Genomic DNA, 14,477 nt, shown 5'->3' on the forward strand with positions numbered 1-14,477 from the left:
AGTTCTGGATTTGGAGCATTTCGGTTCTATTTTTCCGGCTTTACTCAGGTTCACTGTGGGTCACGTTTGCCCGTTAAACTGCGAGTCATCTATACGGTACAGCCGGGGCCTCACGGTTGCCCCCTGTACCGGTTCAATTCATTTCACCAAACGCTGCACCAATGTCACTGTTTTCTCATACAAGTCACCAGTATTTCATTTCTGTCACGCCTTGTTCAGGCACAATTTGTCTACATGGTACCACCATTCCGGTCAGCACCCCTGCGGCAAGCATGCAGTCGGTTCCTGGGCAATCCCCCATTTCTGTTCATTTCGTTTCACCGAACGCTGCAAATGTCACAGCTTTCTCGCCCAGGTCACCAGCATTTCATTTCTGTCATGTCTTGTTCATGCGTAAATTTATCTACACCGTATCACCACTCCGGTCAACACCCCTGCGGCATGCAGGCAGTGGTTTCTGAGTCATCCACACGGTACAGCCGGGGCCTCACGGTTGCCCCTGTACCGGTTCATTTCTTTTTCATCATACGCTGCACCAATGTCACGGTTTTCTTATACAAGTCACCAGTATTCATTTCTGTCACGCCTTGTTCATGCGCAATTTGTCCACACACCGTACTACCATTCCGGTCAACACCTCTGCAGCATGCGGCATGGTTTCTGGCCTAATCCCCCATTTCTGTTTCATTTCATAGACGCTGCGCTAATGTCACGGCTTTCTCACAGTCACCAGCATCTCTTTTTGTCATGTCTCGTTCAGCAATCTTCCCACAGGCACAACACTGCGGTCAGCACCCCTGGGGTCCAGGCTCGTTCCCCATTTCTTTTTCAGTCCATATCACCCCACAACCATCCACATTCATGCCCCCCTCCTCATGTTCATGTGCACGGCTGCAGGAGCACAAATGCGTATGAGTTATTTCATACGGTACAGCAGGGCCTCACGGTTGCCCCTGTACCGGTTCATCTCACTTCATCAATGCGCACCAATGTCACGGTTTTCATGCAAGTCACCAGCATTCATTTCTGTCACACCTGTTTCATGCATATTCATTCACAAACCGCACCACCATTCCGGTCAACAGCTCTGGCAGCATGCGACCAATGGTTCGTGGATTAAAACCCCCCCTTTTTTTCCATGGGTCTTTTCACACACACTGCATCCATGTCACGGCTGCTCGCAGCAATCACCGGCAGCTCATTGCTCATGCCTATTCTGGCATCTCCCCACAGGACCGTCACTCCGGTCAGCCCCCTGATGGTTCCAGCCCCATTCCCCATTTCTGGGTATCACCCCTCAAACATCCAACATTCATCCCCTCCCATCCCCTCCCCTCCCCGTTTTCCAGGTACACAGCACAGGGGCCAGCTGCGGTACACCCGGCACACCCCCCATTCATTTCAAACTTCACTGGGCTTGCCGCGGCGCGGACATCCCCTCCCCACCGCCTCCTGCCTGTTTGCCACTCCTCCTGCCGCGCGGCCGATGGCACCCGGCCGCGTCCTGGCCTGCGCATGCGTGGCCGGGGTTCTGCGCATGCGCGGCGATTTCATCGGCGCATGCGCGGTGTCCCAGCGGCCGTGGGGGGACTCCGGACGAATGGGTTCAAAAATAAATGGCTTTCATTTTTCCTATGCTCCAAAATGTCACTCCTTACAAACAGTCACATAATCCTCCAAGCATGTTCCACATGATTCATTTTCACTTCACCAACAACGTTCATGCCCCCCCCCCCCCCGGTCATTTAGGTGCGCTGTCACGGGGGCCAGCGGCGGTGCAACCTGCACCCCCCCCCCATTCATTTCACCTCCACTGGGCTTACCGCTGCCCTGACATCCCCTCCCCACCACCTCCTGCCTGGTTACCGCTCCTCCTGCCGCGCGGCCGATGGCGCCCGGCCGCGTCCTGGTGCCTGGTCTGCGCATGCGCGGCTGGGGTTCTGCGCATGCGCGGTGTCCCGGCGGCCGTGCGCGCCGCTTCTGTTGCGGGGGGGGCGCCGTCGGACGGCAGGGGAGCCTTCCAGCACGCCCCTTACAGTCATATAACACCCCAGCAGCCCACACAAAGAAAAAAATAAATAAATAAATAAAAAAAACGCCATCAAACACCTTTTGGAATAAACATGAAGATTATAAGCCAGGCCCTCTTGTCCAAAATCAATGTATGATCTTATTAAATTCTCTTCTGGCTGAAAGGGCATAACTTCCCATACACACACTCAGCTGCAAAGAGACTGTCTCAAAAGGGTTCTTCACCTTTTTGCTAACAATGATCTACCCTTTGGATAGGTCATCAGCATAAAAAAAAAAAAAAATAATAATAATAATAATGGAAGCACTGGGGGGAGGAGTCATCGTCTGGTCATCCGGAAAAAAAAAAAATATATATATATATATATATATATATATATTTTAATTGTTTCATCATAATCAATAAATAGGTGGGAATTGCAGGGACATGGTCCAAATGTTCCATTAAATTGCCGGCACGCGCTTTCCGCCTGGGCATGGCCACACGGCACGCACTGGTCTCTTTTCACACCAGGCGCAAGCTGTCGTTTCATGAACAACCGCCATGATCCGCCCGGTCGTGTATATGTACCATATGCATTTGCACATTTCATCACACTATTTTATGTCTACCCTCCCCCTTTCTTTTTTCAGGCGGTCAACCTATATTGTATTTTGCACTACCATGTATCCGGAGAATTTTTCTTACCACCAGGTACGTTCACCTGCTCATTAACAAAAGTCTTCCTTACATTTCAAATAATCCCGTTAGGGTCAGCGTGCTGGCTTTAGGGGCACCATCATCCCACTAGGTTACCCCCTTCTTGGCTTCGCCAGCAGTTAGTGGTCCCGCGAGGCCGACACCCCGCCTCAAACGTACAGAGGCACCCGCCCAACGCGCCACCTCGTTAGTAAGCCGCCTCGCGTGTTGCATAGAGAGGGCCTCACCTGTCACTCCCTTCCCCTAGTCCTGTCTTACAGTCACCGAGAGGCCAACGCTCCTGCCACTACCACGAGTGGCCTCATTAACCCCTCGCGCCAAATCATAGGTAGAGCCTCTCAAGCCGCTTGGCAATTAGCAGGGCCTCATCTGTCACCATGCAAGTATAATTTTTTCGCCGTCCGGCCTAGCTAGCCAGCACGATCCTGTGTTTCCCCAAGCTAATCAACTGTTTTGTTTTACTATATCTCTGGAAGGGAAAGAAAACTTCTCCCTACCTGGCACCCCTGCTAGATCCGTCACTGCTACCCAGGGAGACGGTCTAGCCAGTCCAGCACCCATCAGATCCTGGGCAATCCCGCGCATAACGACGGAGTCAAGGTGACGGCATGTTCCCTTCCCCGCCACGGCGAGGGAAGCAGAGCTTTTCCGGCTGCTGCGCACGCCAATCGATAACAGGGAGGCAGGGGAGGACCTAGTCAGTCCAGCACAGGGGATATACATACCATGCTGTCCTCCCTAAATGTCATCCATGTCTAAAGTCAACGCCAGGTTGGAGAGGCTGGAATCGGTCACTGCGACCCTCTCCTTGGCGGGGCCACCACCGGCAGCGTCATCGGCCGGATTGCCAGTGATCACGTCCACCGTTAGCCTGGAGGACCAAGAAGTCAGCCCGACGCACATAATACCGGAGGAGGAACCGGGGGTACCCATCGCCACCAAGAAGACAGAAGGGCCAGACACGGTCATCACCTTTCCTGGGTACCCAGTTGGATTCAGCCAGTTTGCCATCCGGGAAGATCCAGGACATTCTCGCCCACATAGGCAACTACCTTCAACTCAGCACCGGCAACCGCAAAGAACTGCAGTCCCTGCTGGGCTCCCTGATCTTTGCCATGCGCATCCACCTCAGTGTCGCTCATTTATATCACGGCTCCTGCACCTCTCCCCTTTTCCTACACGACTCGCACAGGTTGTCCCTGGATGCCCACGCTGCAGGCAGGTCTGGGCATGTGGGGGAGATTTCTGTCCACCTGGAATGGCGGGAGCTTGTTTCTCCCTCAGCCGTCGGACTCTTCCCCCTCTATCTGGTCAGATGCGGCATCTACCACAGGCTTCGCGGCCATTTTTGGGAACGATTGGCTGTGGGGCAGCTGGCCTCCTGCGGTCCGGGGTTTGGAAGGATTCTCCACTGCCTCAGCACTTTCAAGATCTACCCCATCGTGGCGGCGGCCGTAGCGTGGGGTCATTCATGGGCAACATGTCGGTCCGGTGCTATTCAGACAACCATACGACCTGATCAACAGGATTGTTCCAAATCTCTCACAATCGTGAGGTTTCTGCGGAGACTTCCTTGGTTGGCCGCTTGCAATATTTTCTTCTTGCATTGTTTCCATGTCCCGGGGGTGGGCAATACGGCAGCTGACAGTCTGTCTCGCGTCAAATTTCAGGCATTTCATCAAGCTCTCCCATCAGCGTTACCCACGGCCTCCATCACTCCATCATTTCAAACAGCTCATTCTGGATTAGAAGGCATCATGCGGCATAGCCAGTCTTTGTCCCGCTTAGCACTATCAGACGATACACATAGAACATACGACAGAGCGTTCACACTATTCAACAGGTCCTGTTGGAACACAACATCACGCACCCTTTTTGTCATGACGTCTCTTCCAGGGTTGGCTTCTTTTTGCCACCTCAAACTCATGTCATACAACACCATCAAACCATATCTCACTGGCATTTCAACATCATATGCTAATCATACACCCCAATAACATCAGCTTCATGTCCTCGCACCAGATCAAATCCTTACTCAGAGATACGGAAACGGAACCAGCACGTCCAGCCCAGAGGCTACCCATAATCAATCATATCTTCAAAGCATTATCCGACTTACTGGACGCCACGCCTCTGGAAACAGATACCAACTCCATCATCAATACGGCATTTACTTGACCTTCTACGGATTCCTGAGTTCCGGGAAATTCACTACAGCCTCCACGACCCGAACCTCACCTTGTCTTCTTGTCTCCCACTTGTCAAACACATGGTTCACTGCATCCTGTCCTTACCTCACTCCAAGAATAGTCAGCACTTACCCGTCAACATTTCATATTACCCCACGCACAACAGATGGTGTCCAGTCAGGGTCCTGGATGCTCACAATCAGCGTCACAAGTTCTACCCTCTCAACCGCTACTTCAACTACATGGTTCGGTACTCACCACCACCACCTTCATGACCCATGTCGGGTCATCCCTCACACAACTAGGCCTCAACGCAGCCAACTACTCAGGGCACTCCTTTCGCATTGGAGCCACGTCCACGGCCTCCAGTGCCAACATCCTCACTCATGGCATCAGGGGATTGGGGCGCTGGGAGTCATCCGCTTACGCGCAATACATTCCCCAATCCAACACAAGAGTTTAAGAGTGGCTTTCCAAAACATGTCGGGTTAAGCTATTGATACATCAATTGGCTACAATAAACTGGTTATTTCCATTTTTGCCCTCTTCTTTCTCAGGCCTACCTCATCCTCGGTTTCGGCACACCACAACCGACTGCACTCATTCCCTGCTTTCCCAGGGCTCTTCACTGTACTACCGTAAGCCCCTTACACAAGTATTAAGGCAGATTGCCTGGATTTGTGGGAGGGGCTGAGGTCCGCCTCCAGCCTATTTAGGGCACTCCCCTTACCTGGCTCCTGCATCATTGAGGTCTGAGCTTTGACCCTCCCACCACTCCACTCATTTACAACTCATTTCTTCCATATCTTTTTCTTGGGTAGGCCCTCTTCTTTCTCAGGCCTACCTCATCCTCGGTTTCGGCACACCACAACCGACTGCACTCATTCCCTGCTTTCCCAGGGCTCTTCACTGTACTACCGTAAGCCCCTTACACAAATATATATATTTATATATATAGGATTCAATTAATTCTCCTTCCACCATTTGTTTTGGAAACCCTTTTTATAATGGACATCTGATAGCAAAGATTGTAGCAACATCGACAAATAGCAGCTGACTGTTGCTACAAACTAATAGCAAAGAATAAAACAGTGTTATATCCACAACACACCGCTAATTGTATAGAACAAAGGAGGAGACAACAGGATCACAACACTATGAATGGTGTCAAAGTAGAAACTTTCTGTGTCCTCACATTGGCCTGTGCGCCAAAAAAAGTCCTTTTAACTTGTGCCCAACATGTTTCTTTCTATTGCAATTGTCCTGATGAAGAGGACTGTTCGCTCTTGAAATGCATAGACTACCAATAAAACTACACCTTTTGGGCTCATTCACACAACCATGGTTTGGTTCCGCATCCGAGCAGCATTTTTTGCTGCTCAGGTCCGGACCCCTTCACTTCAATGGGGCCGCAAAAGATGCGGACAGCACTCTGTGTGCTGTCCGCATCCGTTGCTCCGTTCCGTGGCCCTGCAAAAATTATAGATCATGTCCTATTCTTGTCTGTTTTGCAGACAAGAATAGAAATTTCTATAATGGGCCGTCTGTTCCGTTCCGCAAATTGCGGAAGGAACAAGGGCGGCATCAGTGTTTTGCGGATTGGCAATTTGCAGACCTTAAAAAACACGGCACGGTCGTGTGAATGAGCCCTTATACTTATCTGGCTTGAAGTCTCCTGATGACAGTGACCAACAAGCAGTTCCCTGCACCTTCTTTTTCTTCTTCCGAATGAGTTATGAGAGCTAGAGTAAAAAGAGAATTGCATGGTGGTGGGGTTTGGAGTCTCCAGATATCAAACAGATTCGATTCTAATAAAACTTTTGCCATACCCGTCTGCGAGTCAGTACCAGAAGTATTACCACTATGAAATTTATCCATATTAGGGTTCAAAGACAAATTGAAATCACCAATAATAAGCATGGGGCAACTGTCAATGCAGCTATTAAGGTCAAACTTTGTCTCAGAACCTCTCCTGAATATGATGGAGGGATATAGATAGCATAGCAGCCATTATGCATGTTACGACCAGTGTTTGGGACCCACTGGTCAAACCAGAGAGTGTGTATTCTCTGTGTCAACCAAGGGATGGCAGCCATTAACCCCTAGGGTGTTATTCAGCACTCTCACAGGATACAAGACTGAACGCAGCAAGAGAGAAACCAAACCATTACACACAGGATTAGCCAATATAGTTGACAACTCAGCTGGGAGGCAGGAAGCATTCGACCCTGAAAGCTGCACGCGCGCCCCTATGGGACGCCAGCATGGGATGGAGCATGGAGGCAGTGTGGCTGGAGGAAGGGTCTGGCAGAGACAACAGCGAGGCAGGAGATCCTGGGGATATGACTGTTTTAGGCGTAGAAAATTATCTAGGAAGCGGTCTTGCATTTAGAAGCGGCAGTGGATCCGCCGAAGAAGTTATGTAGAGGCCAGCGCCTCTAAATAACTGCGGTGGATCCACCACGACTGCAGGGCCTACATCTCCAGGCGGCTGACCACACTAACAGTGTAAAAACAGCAGAGAGACAAGACCGAATACATATCTGCATCAAATCTGACGTATATCTAAATGGGGGGTCTTAGAACAGTTTTAGACTGGGTTTCAGCTCTCTACCGTTCTTGAGATATTCACCAAAAAAAGCTAATATTATACCATCACATAACCCCTATTAACTAATAGAAGCCTGCAGGCCCTTCGTTCATATTCTGACATACAAACGGTCACATAACCCTTATTGCCAACAGAAACTTGCAGGTCCTTCAGTCTTCAACTCACTGAAATAAACAGTTTTACACCAGGTTTTCATTTTTCTTCACTGTTATAAAGACACTGTGGACGCCACTGTTCTGCGGTTGCAGTAGAGGTCACTGTGGATATCTTAACCACACAAACAAGAAACAAAACAGACCCAAATTTGGGTAATTCTGCTAGTGTATATATTATACACCTATATATAGCATGTAGAAGAGAACACAGCACTACAGTGGATTTATTCCTCTACATCCATAAAAAAACGCAAAGTTTGAGCTCCCACCTGAAGCTTTTCTCAAGCCCCCTCCCTCTGCGATTCTCTTATATGCTACAGTCAGCGTTGATCATGGCATAAAAGGGATTAATCTGCCGGTGAAATTCTCACACAACCAGATTAATTACCAGTCAATCACTTATCATAGTATAGTACCCAATACATTCATAAACTGCAGAGGGGTAACCTTAAAACTTAACCTTTAATAAATAATCATATTAAGATATGCCAGTTACATAATCGTCAAATAATAAAACAATGCATGCATAAAGTGACCACGCATAGACAGAATGGTGCAAAGTACAGAAAAATATCCAGATATAATGAGAGGGGAGACTGGGTCTCTTCCCCTAAGTATCCCTGTATATAACTCCAAATTCCAACACTCTGAGTAACCCTAGTTGTCCCTTGTAGGGATTTCCCAAATGGTAGTCTTCAGATAAATACAAACCGGATTCCAAAAAAGTTGGGACACTAAACAAATTGTGAATAAAAACTGAATGCAATGATGTGGAGATGGCAAATGTCAATATTTTATTTGTAATAGAACGTAGATGACAGATCAAACGTTTAATCCGAGTAAATGTATCATTTTAAAGGAAAAATACGTTGATTCAAAATTTCACGGTGTCAACAAATCCCCAAAAAGTTGGGACAAGTAGCAATAAGAGGCTGGAAAAAGTAAATTTGAGCATAACGAAGAGCTGGAAGACCAATTAACACTAATTAGGTCAATTGGCAACATGATTGGGTATAAAAAGAGCTTCTCAGAGTGGCAGTGTCTCTCAGAAGCAAAGATGGGTAGAGGATCACCAATTCCCAGAATTGATAGTGGAGCAATATCAGAAAGGTGTTAGCCAGCGAAAAATTGCAAAGACTTTGCATCTATCATCATCAACTGTGCATAACATCATCCGAAGATTCAGAGAATCTGGAACAAGGGTCAAGGCCGTAAAACCATACTGGATGCCCGTGATCTCCGGGCCCTTAAACGACACTGCACCACAAACAGGAATGCTACTGTAAAGGAAATCACAGAATGGGCTCAGGAATACTTCCAGAAACCATTGTCAGTGAACACAATCCACCGTGCCATCCGCCGTTGCCAGCTGAAACTCTACAGTGCAAAGAAGAAGCCATTTCTAAGCAAGATCCACAAGCTCAGGCATTTTCACTTGGCCAAGCATCATTTAAAATGAAGTGTGGCAAAATGGAAGACTGTTCTGTGGTCAGACGAGTCACGATTCGAAGTTCTTTTTGGAAATCTGGGACGCCATGTCATCCGGACCAAAGAGGACAAGGACAACCCAAGTTGTTATCAACGCTCAGTTCAGAAGCCTGCATCTCTGATGGTATGGGGTTGCATGAGTGCGTGTGGCATGGGCAGCTTGCATGTCTGGAAAGGCACCATCAATGCAGAAAAATATATTCAGGTTCTAGAACAACATATGCTCCCATCCAGACGTCATCTCTTTCAGGGAAGACCCTGCACTTTTCAACAAGATAATGCCAGACCACATTCTGCATCAATCACAACATCATGGCTGCGTAGGAGAAGGATCCGGGTACTGAAATGGCCAGTCTGCAGTCCAGATCTTTCACCTATAGAGAACATTTGGCGCATCATAAAGAGGAAGGTGCAACAAAGAAGGCCCAAGACGATTGAACAGTTAGAGGCCTGTATTAGACAAGAATGGGAGAGCATTCCTATTTCTAAACTTGAGAAACTGGTCTCCTCGGTCCCCAGACGTCTGTTGAGTGTTGTAAGAAGAAGGGGAGATGCGACACAGTCGTGAAAATGGGGATTTGTTGACACCATGAAATTCTGATTCCACATATTTTTCCCTTAAAATGGTATATTTTCTCAGTTTAAACTTTTGTTCTGTGATTTATGTTCTATTCTGAATAAAATATTAGAAGTTGGCACCTCCACATCATTGCATTCAGTTTTTATTCACGATTTGTATAGTGTCCCAACTTTTTTGGAATCCGGTTTGTACACAGTAGCCTTTTAGTGGTGGAAATCAAAGTAATAAAGGTCTTTTATTGTTGGCACACCACAATTTAACAGGCGGTAGTGATCAGCTTACTTCAGCCGACACTTAAAGAAAAACAATTCAGTCTTGAATCTGAACAATCACATAGGAAGTTTTAGGGCACAGTACCGTATTCCCCACAGAGTGGATGGGACCTTGCTTTGTCCTTTGTCTCTCGGAAGAGACCCTCCGGTTTTCACCTGGCTCCAAAAACAGACAGCTACACAGAGCGCCACTATCAGCCAGGTAATCACACCCCTGACCCTGCTGGGTGACTTTTTGTAAGCCCGTCAAAACCCAGCCTGGAACATGGGGAACAGTCACCCACCCTGCACTTTGGCTGCTCCCAGTAAGAGCCGGCCTGGATTAGCTTTTCACAGCTATGCTAACTATCAAAGTGTCCATCAGCAACTGCTGCGGACATATGCACTACTGGCTCCTACTTCACCGAGGCCAGGAACCTCGGTGACACATATCTTCCATCTATGATGGTCCCTTGTGCTTTTCTACACCCTCTTATAGCGCCGATGACTGCCCAGCTTCGTCAGGGGACACACAATACAAGGGTACACTCATATCATTCAAAAGGCTCGTCCTGGCGCTTTTCAATGGTGATTAGCCAAATCATCAGGAGACAGATGTATCCAAAAACAATAGTAGCCAAATACTCAAGAACCCTGGTCACCTTTGGGCTTAGAAATCAATAAATAGGAGGTAATGAATTAGCGGTGGGTGCCGGGTACATAATACTTAGCTCTCCATGTGCTGATGTCCATGGCCTGGCTGACATCCCGTCCTGCGTGCGGCAATGACAGAGTAAATGTCCGTGCTGGCGATATTTAAGCCCGCGCTTGCTAACCCGCCCCCCGCTACCATGTGATCTGGAAATGGATTGGCGAACATCTGGGTTACATGAGACATGGTAGGGACACCCCCTTGGCCAAGCATATTGAATCGAGTCATGATGGTGACTATTCATGAATGAAATTTATGGCAATAGAGTTGGTTCCTCCTCTTAAAAGAGGAGGGGACTGGGATAAGAGGATACTGCAGAGGGAAACATCGTGGTAGTGGCGTCGCCCCCCCCGGGTGCCCCCCCGGGTGCCCCCCCGCTGATTCCCCCAGGTGAATACTAATGAGCGCTTCCATTATGGAAGCGCTCATTAGTACCAAAGGATCAGGAAGCGGTAAACGCTCTGTACTTACCACTTCCTGGTACTCGGCTGTTGGCTGTTAGCTATCCGCAGGTTATTTGCAGATCCATAGTTTTCAATGGGTCCATGGTCCACATTTTGCAGACATAGGGGGTCATTTATTAAGACCGGAGTATAATAACCCCGAAGTTATGAAGAGGTGCCGACCTCTACATAACTTCGGCACATCCACTACCGGTCTAAATCTATGCGCTCTTAAAAAATTTAAACATTTTCTACGCCTAAAACAGGAGTAGAAAATGATAAATGAGACGGCTCTGCTGGCCCATCTCCTTCCCCGCACCCTTTTTTAGACCTGCCATGAGCGGGGAAAAGTCGCAGATTGCAGCGCAAATAACCTTTGCGCTGCAACCTGCGGCAGAAATACAACAAAAATATGTGAATTTCTGTGCATAAATGACATCATAGTCTATCTTTTTGTAGAATGGACATGTGCAAAAAGGTAGAATAGGGGGCGTGGCTTGCTCATGGCAGCGTGAGGTGCTCTCCCTCCACATCGGCCTTTTACAGCTATCCAGCCACCATTCTGACCTTCACACCAACTTGATGGGTCGCAAAACAGCCAAGGATCTTCCTGACACAGGCCACCAGTCAGATAATGCAGTTATCCAAATGTTTTTCGGATTTCAGCCGCCTGCAACAGGGCCTCCGGCTTCACCCAAGATCGCCACCGTCACCTCTTCCCTGGCTCCCCACCTTCTCAAAGAGCCCCAGGGAGCCCCTCCTCGTGTGCTTCTAATGCAGGATTGGACCTCTGGGCCCAGCTACAAGCTCTACCTACAAAGGAGGACTTGAAGAAATCGGTCTTTCGACTAGAACAGACATACCACACGGAGATGGAGATACTAAAGGGGGAGATGCAGCATTTGGGACACTGTGTAGAGGCCTCAGAAAAGACGCAGGAGGCTATGCAAAATCGCTTGGATGAGCACCAGAAAGTACTACAGGCTCGCTCACAGCACATTTCTCAGTTATTGTCCCACTTGGACGAAATTGATGACAGACACCGCTGAAATAATCAGCGAATTAGAGGGGTCTCAGAGAGCATCCAGACAGGAGAGGTCACAATTCAGGCCCTGTTCGGCTCCTTACTGAATGGCACTGCCCGCTCCCTATCGAACTAGACAGTATACACAGGGCTTTGAGCCCTATACCAACTGAAGCGGCTAGACCTAGAGATATTGTATGTCGGGTCCAACTGTCCTAATCCTGCCTGACCTTTCTAGAAGAACATTACAATTACGTAGGGCAGTATGGCCTATCCTTACTCTTCTGAAAGAAAAGGATATTACATATCGATGGGGCTATCCGTTTCAACTGTTTGCCAAGAAGGATGGCAGCTTAGCTTTAGGCTACTTTCACACTCACATTTCGCGAGGATCCGTCTTGTATCTGCACAGACGAAACCGCACCAATAATGCAAACGCTTGCATCCGTTCATAACGGATTTGTTTGCATTATTTATTTTTAAAAAAAGTCTAATTCAAAACGGATCCGTCTTGACTTACATTGAAAGTCAATGGGGGACGGATCCGTTTTCAATTGCACCATATTGTGTCAGTGAAAAACTGATCCGTCCCCATTGACTTACATTGTAAGTCAAGACGGATGTTTGGCTCCGCCTAGTAAGACGGTCACCAAAACGCTGCAAGCTGCGTTTTAGCGACCGTCTAAAAACACAGCGGAGACCAAACGCAGCCAAATTGCCTTATCCATTCAGAATGCATTGGGGCTTAACTGATCCGTTTTGGGCCGCTTGTGAGAGCCCTGAAACGGATCTCACAAGCGGACCCAGAAACGCCAGTGTAAAAGTAGCCTTACTCAGAGACCCGGATGACCTCTCCAAGTTCCTAGAGACTTTTTAACTACCTGTCCGACTATTGTTAGATCTATATGAGAGGATTGGTTTGGGACTTTCAACTGGGGTGGGGTTCCCCTCCTTCCCTGCTTCTCTGTTTGGCGGCGTGGAGGGGAGGAGAACATCTCTCACATTTTTTTCAGTCACCCCAGGATGTCCCTGTGTTGCTGATGGGTCTAGGTGTGTACTCTTTTTGTTTGTAGACAGTTGGGTAGCTTCAAATGTTTTCCTTTTGTTTTCCACTCATTTCACAGGGCCGCAAGTTGGCCTCATTCAACTGGAGTGGAGGGAGAGCCTCTCGCTCTGACGAGGCTTTCACTTCCCCCTAGCCTGGATAGTGGGTGGCAATAATCAGTTTTTTTGCTGCTGTTTTGCTTGGTATTTGTACATCATTAACTCCAGTGAGTCTTCTGTATATTCCCTTGTGTTTGCTTCTCCCTCCATCCCCCTTGTTCTTCCCTCTTCCCAACCTTACCTACTTTCTGGTCTACAGTGTGGACACTGCAGACTTATGGTTTCACTCAAAATATGCAATGTGAATGGCTTTAATGAACCCACCAAGAGGAACCAAGTCCTGTATAACCTTCATAAACAGAGAATAGCGATAGCGATAGCCATCTTGCAGGAAACGCACTTTAAAATAGGACATATTCCCACTTGCAAGAATAGGTATTTCTCAGTCTGGTCCCATAGCACATTTCCTGCAGCCAAAGCTAAAGGGGTCTCTATAGCCATTCAGGAATCAGTCCCTTGGACCATACTGGACACTAAATCGGATGACACAGGCCTGCACCTCTTTCTTAAATGATGCCTATCTTCTAGGACACTTGAGGTGGCCAATGTTTACTTCGCAAACAAGGGGCTGGTCTCGTTTGCCTCTTCAGTGTTTGCCGCTTTAGACGACTTTGCAGATGGTCTTCCGATCATTCTAGGTGGTGATATGAACTTCCCCTTGTATGCTGCATTGGATACATCAACAGGTAGGTCCTCTATGTCTGCTGGGGCGGTCCGTAGATTTCGGAGACACCTGCAGTCCCTGAGACTGGTAGATATTTGGTGTATTCTGTCCCCCACCACAAAGTACTTTCTACCACTCACAATTCATATCACCGCATCGACTACCTCTTTATTTCACACTCACTCCTTTATAAGTCCCCTGCAGCAGGCATTGAACCAATTCTCTTCTCTGACCTCTCCCTCATCTGGGTATCCTTAGGGTTAGGGGACCCTACACGTCCCAGGAGCTCTTGGAAGGTCAATGACAACATTCTGTCTGTGCGGCAGATGTCAAGTCCGCTATCTCGGAATTTGTGGAGGTTCACACAGCAGATGCCTCTGGTCCCACGATTCACTGGGAGGCCCTAAAATGTGTGGTACAGGGTAGACTCATATTGAACACTTCTAGACTCAAGAAAATGCGGAC

At 48.2% G+C, this 14,477-nt stretch overlaps 1 protein-coding gene across 2 annotated transcripts in view; it reads right to left on the reverse strand.

The window, feature by feature from the left end:
• LOC121004292 (zinc finger protein 692-like) overlaps nucleotides 1–14,477 on the reverse strand; it is a 403,767-nt gene that overhangs the window by 252,498 nt on the left and 136,792 nt on the right. The gene's annotated exons all lie outside the window — the stretch shown is intronic.

This window comes from Bufo bufo, chromosome 6 (assembly GCF_905171765.1).
Source record: "Bufo bufo chromosome 6, aBufBuf1.1, whole genome shotgun sequence".
Classification (NCBI taxonomy): domain Eukaryota; kingdom Metazoa; phylum Chordata; class Amphibia; order Anura; family Bufonidae; genus Bufo; species Bufo bufo.